Genomic DNA, 7972 nt, shown 5'->3' with positions numbered 1-7972 from the left:
TTTTATGAATTTCTAAACAGATGATAATAAAAAGTATATTTTAATATTTTTAAAATGCAATAAGTAGCAATAAAAATTGATTTTGAAAATGAATTTGCCAGTTGATATTTTTCTTTGTTTTAAATTTTGGCAAGCATTTGTATGTTATAACTTAGTTCTTTTGAAAAATTAAGCGAAGATTAGGAAATTAGCCTCAAATAAAGCTGAATTTTTATTATTAAAGTTTTCCAAAAATGTTTTATTATTTTCACAATTAGCCGATCTGAATTCCAGTCCAGCGATAAAAGGGTTTTGCTGGGGAATTTTAGATAGCTGAATGAAAATTAGCACATAGCTTCTCCTTAGTTAAACTAATAAGGTCTAAAATTTACCAAAAATATCATGTGCGATATGAAGAAAGATATTGAAGGCCAAATTATACAAAAATCAGTTTTTAGCGAATATCTGGGATATTTCGCAACGTTGATGTTGTTATAATTTCTATAGAGAATTAAATTTCCTTCATTTTGGTTGAGGATTATTTTCGGATAACATTAGTTGTTTTCTGGTTATTCAAGAGCGTCAGAAATAAAAGGCTAATGTTCGTAATTTCAACAAATAGATATCTAAAGTGTAAAATAACTAGTAGATAACTTTACCAAAGGGGTAAGTTGACATGTATTTCAAATCAGTACCTATGGATTAAAATTACCAAATATTTTTACACCAAAGGTAACTATGCACTGATAGATACCTATTTGTTGAAATTACGGGCATAAATCGGACATAAAAAGGCTACAAAGGTCAAAAAAGACAAAAAAAGCATAAATTTTATACCTAAAAACTTTATTAAAACAGTTCAAAAAATAACTTTAATTGTTCATTAAAAATAGAGTTTAAGTAATTTTCAGTAATGGTCGTTATATGGAAGTTGTGACGATTTAAAAGTTAATGATTTCCGGAGATAGAGCTATGATCAATCAATAACGTCGTCAATTAGTGACGGATTTTTAAAAACAAAGTTGGGATTTGATGGAATTATTCACGACAAGTCAATTTTCGGCTATACATACATATGCACCTTTGTGTGGGGGCTATAGAAAATTTTGTAGTTATTCAACCCTTCGTGTGATCATGGTATTATTTTTATTAAGCTTGATTCAATATTTACTTACTTGTACAACTGTAGTCTTTATTAATAAACGATGTTTTATTTTTAATCAGACTAGTATTTATGGTACTAAGGATTTCAGCGCTTTATGGTACTAAGGATTTCTTTTAATTGAAAGTAAAGGTATTTATATGAAAGAATTCAGAAGTTATTGGTAATTTAAAAAGTAATACAGTGGTATGTGGGGACTTTTTTGCATAACAATTTTTTCTAGTTTAAGGTAAAAAATCTTGCGTTTGTACTGATGTTTGTAACACCCAAAAATATTGATCCTACACACAATCGACTTAGAAATATTTTCTGAGTCAAGATAAATGTGTTAAGTTTGTTAGTATATCAAAAAAAATCCGCAAAACTTAGTTTTATAGAAGTTTAAATGATACTACCAACTTTTGTGGTGAACGGCCTAGACCCCATACCAATTCCCCTTCAGAAAATGGCTTTTTTTAAAATCTATAAGACTTCATTTTGCCGATATTGTTAACATTATAGAACATTTAACATATGTATGAGCCCAAAAGCCCTATTCGGGGGTACGGTTGTATGAGGGCTAAGCGAAATAATGGACCAATTTAAACCATTTCAATAGTGTACGTTCTTTGGCCTAAAAAAAGGATGTGCAAATTTCGACAAAATCGACTCAGAATGAGCCGATTGGTATACTTTAGGTGGGTGTAGGACCAATATTTTTGGGTGTTACAAACATCAGCTCAAACGCATAATACCCTACTGAACTATAGTGGTGTAGGGTATAAATAGCACCCAACAAAGTACTTCTTAGAATATCAGTTTTTTGTTATATCTTAAATATATATGTAGGTATTAAGATAAAGTACTCAAAATAGATGTAGGCTATCATTTGATCGAGCATGACAAACTATATTTTCTTACTTGTTTTAGTAATACAACTTTTCTAACTACTGTATTTTATAGTGTGTACGATTTTCTTTATATTCAATTGCCATTGTTTTTATTCAAAGAGAGAAGTGCGGGAAGCCTTCTCAGAACATATAAGTCTGAGATTAGTATGATGGTACGTATTCTTAGTGGACATAAGGATATACAAAATGCACAAAAGGATTTAGATGAAAGTAGAGCCCGCAGCGAGGACAGTCAAAGTTATTATTACTTCATCCCTCAAGAACACTGGTTAGAAAAACTTGAGAAACTATGTCCAAGAATATAAATTTCTGAAAACTATACTTTAATTATCTTTTAAAAAATAAACGAATTCAAGACAATTTTTTTCAACATAACATATTTCAAATGCCTGTTAACAATTTACTTAAGAGAAATAACTAAAAAGTGGAAAGTGAAACCTTACGCTGCTACCCTAGTATTCCTTTTGTATTCATTACGATTGTAAAAATTTACTAATTTACGACTAAAAGTGAAAATTACAATCAGCTGCATTTCTTCACGCATTAAAACAAATTGTTAACAGCTAACAATTGAACTTTGGCAATTTCAAACTTGTTAAATACATTTTCAGTTCATTTCTATAAGATTATCTACGAAGTAATTATAAAAGTTTGCATTTTTTCACAAACAACTTTTGCAAATGTATCATTTACAATGAAACTAATTGAAAAACGATTTAAATTCAAAAAAGGTATAATTTAGTTTAAATTGTGTAAGTTTTTGTATCTTTACAAATACATATACGAATTTAGTACATAAATAGTGAACACTGATTGGAAAATTCTTAAGAATAAAGTCCAAGAAATTTAGTTATTAAACATCGAACGATAATGCATTCGTTTTTGTTTTTCTCAACGTTTTCAATGCATTTCCGAGAATATGTACCTTCGTATTGATTACTGGACGACTGGTAGACTGAAATTTTTACTCATAACTATTAATTTCATTTATTTTCTTACACGGACAGAGGGGCGGTGAAAGGTAAATCAGCTGCGTTTTTTATAAGGACCCATAATATACACATAGCTTCTATTACTGTTTCTGGTGAAGAGTATACAAATATGTTTAAGAACAATATTGTCGCGATAGCTCCCCCGGGGGCATGTTACCTTGGTGAAGCCTCCACCTTGATGTTATTGCAATTTCGGAGCACAGAGGTGTTACCAACACCACCTAGTCGGCCGGGACTACAAATTAGTATTTACAGTATACTGCCCGCCTTAGTCCTTGTATAGATTGAAAAGAGGTAGAACCAGAGCACCACATAATCTGGTACAATGATAACATTGAATTTTCCTTCCTTGTCCAGATATGTTCAGAGTATACTCTGTTCATGTCAGAATTATCACAGTGTGTCCCTGTGAGTAAGAACAAAGTCTCGGCTTATTTGATGGATTCGTACTTCGGTCTACCGGTTACTTCTCTAGGTGCTGCTGCCAAATATACAAAGGCTATCCCATCCGCGTGGTTGTAAACGGAAGTGATGTTGTACATCTCGGATGTTAAGCAACGGGGCAGCATTGGAAAGAGATTACATAGCTCAAGTACTCGCGTAAAGTGTTTGTACATGGACCGGCTCAATCCATGTACAAAAATTGTAACCGTGTACAAAAATTGCAACCCTTTTTTAATGCATTCGTTTTTGTTTTTCTCAACATTTTCAATGAAAAGGAGCGTAAAATCTCAGTAGTATATCTTCGGATTTGATGCAGTTACATCCTCTTATAAACCTAACCTAAATTTATTTACATCGAAAGTTATTTCGACATCTTTATTAGTTAATGTTTCTATTTGAGTGATTTTAGGAATTGGATCTTGTATGTGAACTATGACCAATTGTCGATCGATACGGATGTACGTTGATAATATGATATCCGTTTATATTATTTTGTATATGTAAAATTTAACGATAAATCTATTTCCGAGAATATGTACCTTCGTATTGATTACTGGACGACTGGTAATCTGAAATTTTTACTCATAACTATTAACGTTGTGGTACCAGATAACAATAAATATTTTACGTTAATTTTATTTATTTTCTAACACGGACAGAGGGACGGTGAAAGGTAAATCAGCTGCGTTTTTTATAAGGACCCATAATATACAAATAGCTTCTATTACTGTTTCTGGTGAAGAGTATACAAATATGTTTAAGAACAATACATGCCCCCGGGGCATGTTACCTTGGTGAAGCCTCCACCTTGGTGTTATTGCAATCCCGGAGTACATAGGTGTTACCAACACCACCTAGTCGGCCGGGACTACAAATAAGTATTTACAGTCTACTGCCTGCCTTAGTCCTTGTATAGATTGAAAAGAGGTCGAACCAGAGCACCACTTCGGTCTACCGGTTACGTCTCTAGGTGCTGTTACCAAATAAACAGAGGCCATCCCATCTGCGCGGATGTAAACGGAAGTGATGTTTTACATCTCGGAAGTTAAGCGACGGGGCAGCAATGATCAGAGATTGGATAGCTCAAGTACTCGCGCAAAGTGTTTGAGATTTTTATAAGAACCCCGAATGTGTGACCAATATTTTGATGGTAAGTCAAAATCAATATTTCCAACATCTTCATAAAGGAGTGTTTATAAAATCTAAATATTAAATTGCTCACAGTCAGTTATGTATCAAACTTCACTTAAGATTTAGAACGTACATACTTTATATAAACTTGAGTTTTCTTAAACTGCTTTTGTTAAAATTACCTTTAGCAATTTAAAGAGAAAATTAATTTTATGCTTTAGCTTAATGACATTATTTAAGTTTATTTTACAATTCAACTCGTACAATTTAATGATAAGGTCCATTTAGTTTATGAAATATTTTAATCGCCGATAATTATTTTAAAATATGTATATAGTAGTTAATATTAAGTACACATGTGTATATACATACAAATACATACATATTATAAAAGTGGTAATATCTTAAGGTAAGGAGGCCTTTTAGAAATCCTTACATTCATAAACGTTTAATAACTTTATACACGGTTTATTGTGTGAATTTTGTTTGGATAATGTGCTTAATAAAAAAAATAAATATCGTTATGAATTTGGGGGTAAAATGTATGAATATATTTAAACATTTATATTAGGTTTCCGAAAAGGCCCAAAGTATATGAATCCTTTTGTTGCATACCTCTACATAGATATAAGTACATCTTTATATGAATATGTCTGTGTACATACTTATCTGAATGAAAATTATTATTATTATGTGGAGAGCATATATGGATGGTTGAACACGCATCAATTTCAGTTTATTACCTTAATGTATAGTAAGTTGTATCTTTATCTTTACATGTGTGCATATGAGTTCTTAAAATTCCTATAAGAGTGATTTTATATTGTTAAAACAATACGTACGTACATATGTATATAAACATTAAACAAATTCATTTAGTTTTAAATTTCAGAGATAAAACTACAAAGTTATTCAATCAATGATATCGATATAAGAATTCTTACCTACATACAGAGTATCAATCAAGTAATTTGCATAGCATTTCTATGGGAATTACTTGTAGGGCACCATATATGGGCCGATCCTCGTAAATTTTTTATTGAGAATTAGACTCATATAAGATTTATATATGTCGAATTTCAACGCTGTAATCGCATTTTTAAAACAGTTATGATTGTGAAAGCGGTTTTTCGTGGTGCCACTTGTATGGGGGCTATACGAAAACGTAGACCGATATTGCCCACTTTTAATACTAAACAAACCATTCTTATAGGGAATATTTGTGTGAAATTTTAACCGTTCGTTTCCGTTCGGACTCTATTGTGCTTTCAACAGGTAGACAGTAGGACAGATATGGCTAGATCGTCTTAGATTTTAATAAGGACCCATAATATACAATATTCACCGAATAAATAAATGCATTGTTATAATAAAAAAATAAAATAAACAAAACCGATTTACAACATAAAAATTTATATGTAACAATTTCAGACTTACTCTAATAACTTCCTCAAAAATGAATCGGTAATAACTCCTAAGTATATAAGGTCTGCTTCCATAATCTACTTAAACGTACATATTTCATTAAAAAATATGTGTATGGGCTTTTCCATTAGACAAAGTGTGTTGAACATATTTATAATCGGTCCATTATGTAATATTATGTTATATACATCCGGTCCGCTAAAAATCGTTTTAGAACTCATAATTTCGTTAGTAAATTTTTTTAAATCGGTACTTAAATATTATAGCTCTTATACATTTTTTATTTAATTCATATGTTGGGATTCCCTATCAAATGTCCACGAATTTATTACCCAAATAATCACATGTCACAGTTCTTCCAGTTTCTCAAATATACGAATTTTTGTACTTATTTCATATGGGAGATGTCAATCCTCTCAAATGAAGATCCGTCCAATTTTTCTCAAATGATCACATGGATGTTAGAGATCTTTGTACAAAATTTCTAAGACAGTTTCTTAATTAATATGCGAGGTACCCGCTTCTAGATGGATGTAAAAGTTGTTCCTGTAAAATTTTAGCTCTAATAGTTTCTAAGATAAACCAATTTTTGTATTTAATTCATATCGGTGGTACCAAGCCCCCTTATGAAAGTCCGCCCATTTCTCTTCCAAATATTTATATGGATGGAAAGGTCTTTGTGCAAAATTTTAAGATTCTAACTCTAATCCAGATAAAGGAATTTTAGTAAGAAATTCCTATGGGAAGTGCCACACCCCCTCCGTTAATTTTTTCCTAAATATTTATGTCGATAACAATCATTATGCGGATTTTTTCTGATTTTCTCATTATTGTTTATAGGCCCCATATAACCTCATAGTTGATTTTGCAGATGTGTATAATTTTTTTAGGATTTACGAAATCGTTTTACTATTTTGCGGGAAAATATAAATTAGTTTGTTTTTAATTCACATATCTGATGCAAAAATTTATAACAAGTGAGAGTGTTATATTCGGCCATGCCGAATCTTATATTTCCACCATCAAATCATTCTTACTAGTAAACTTTGATATTATCGATCTATGTTGAATAATATGACAATATTAATATGAACATCAGGGAAATATTTGGAAGAGGGCCTTTAATAAGGGCTTAAGCATGAACCGTGCTATTCCGAATTAAAAATATTAATTTAGTTTGATCCAAAAAAGTTGTTTATTCGAATTTCATCGCCTAAGTCGTAATTTTAAGCAACTAATGAGAGTTAAAGTAATTTTACTAAAGTGGTTATTTATCGATCCATCTTCATCAATGTCGGTAGAAAGATTTCAGTTCCCATAAAATGTGTTTATGTTGAATTGCATATATCTACCCGTATTTTTATGCAGTTATGAGCGTTATATGCATACCGTCGTATAAGTCAATTATGGATCGATACTTCTAAAATTTAGAATGATATTTGTTCGTAAAAAGTATTAGTCAATTATGTATCGATACTTCTAAAATTTGGAACGATTTTTGTTCATACAAATATTGTTTATGTCGCATTTTTCAGCAAGTAATGAGCTTTAAAGTAATTTTCTAATAATGATATTAATAGGGGCATAGGGTAAGAACTCATACAAACATGTTTATGTGAAATTTCATCGCTGAAGTCGTATTTGAGCGTTACAGCTAGTAACGAGCGTTACTGTCACTACTTGAGGGGGATCTTATATGGAGGGTGGAGTCATTTTCTGAAGGGAACTTTATAAGGGGGAAAGGGTTAATTAACGACCGATCCTTATAAAATTTCATAAAGAGCTTTTGGCTCGCACAAAACAAAAATTCATATGGGGGCATGGTCAATTAAGCCCTATCCATATGAAATCTTAGAAAGAGATTTAAGTTCTCATTAAACATGTTTGTGTCGAATTTCACAGCTGTTGATGCATCTCTTAGCCAGTTATGAGCGATAAAGTTATTTTCT

This window comes from Lucilia cuprina, chromosome 3 (assembly GCF_022045245.1).
Source record: "Lucilia cuprina isolate Lc7/37 chromosome 3, ASM2204524v1, whole genome shotgun sequence".
Classification (NCBI taxonomy): Eukaryota; Metazoa; Arthropoda; class Insecta; order Diptera; family Calliphoridae; genus Lucilia; species Lucilia cuprina.
The sequence above is the reverse complement of the archived record's forward strand: the minus strand, read 5'-3'. Positions refer to the sequence as shown.